Consider the following 1,064-nt stretch of genomic DNA (forward strand, 5'->3'; position numbering starts at 1 on the left):
TCATACGCACTGTGAAACAGCATAAAACATACGCAATCAATGTGTAATAATATTTACATGGTCATAATTTGATTGCACATCTCTAAAATGTTATCTAGTTTAATTACCAAATGTGACCCAAAATGCGTGTATCTGAAAAGGTTAAAGAATCTTGGCTTAATAATAGATTATAAACTGAGATTGTTTATACCTCCATAGCTTCATAAAGTTGAGTTAGAGTATCTCTTAACATTTGAATAGAGCTCGCTTTGCCAAGGGTTGATCCAGCCAAATATTTAACCTTTTTAAATCCTAGTTTGTCAAATTCATTGGAGATATGTGTAAATCTTAAAAAAAAATAATAATTTAATATACATATACATGGTAATATTAAGAACAATTGTAAAATATTTACTTTAAATTGTCGTTTTGTGATAAGATCTTTGTAATAATTGATATTGGTGCTTCTGAGTCTTCATGTTTGGGACAAAATACATCCTGTAAGTGTCATAGTTATTATATGATGAATAAATTTAATGTATATTCATTTATAATTAATCAAATGAGTTTAATGCACATTTTTTTTCTTAAATATAAAATACATGGCAAAATAATGTCCAGGGACTCATATTTAGCTTTATTAATCTGCTGTTATGCGAATAAAAAATATATATTAGGTGAATCTATTTATCATTAGAGTACTTATAAATTCAGTAACTAGAGTCCTTTTAAATATCAAATTGAAAAACAGGATTTGACTGATTAAAATGAAACCATAGTTCATTCAAATTTTCCATAAACATCCCATATACATAGTCAAATTATTAATATATTACTTACCAATGATGACAAACTCATAGTTTGAAATATTATTTAACAATTGATTTTTCAAATAAAGACAGCAGACAATGATCCACATATTATACTTTCGACCAAGACTGTTGTCAGTCAACTGTAAAATAAAATATCTATTGTAATAAGTAGGCACATTAGAATGAATATAATATAATAATCCACAGATGGCGTAAAAACTTAAAAGCACTCAGCACAGAATGTTTTGTAGGTATTTCGGTATTTTGTTACTT

Source organism: Acyrthosiphon pisum, chromosome A2 (assembly GCF_005508785.2).
Source record: "Acyrthosiphon pisum isolate AL4f chromosome A2, pea_aphid_22Mar2018_4r6ur, whole genome shotgun sequence".
NCBI classification, from domain to species: Eukaryota; Metazoa; Arthropoda; class Insecta; order Hemiptera; family Aphididae; genus Acyrthosiphon; species Acyrthosiphon pisum.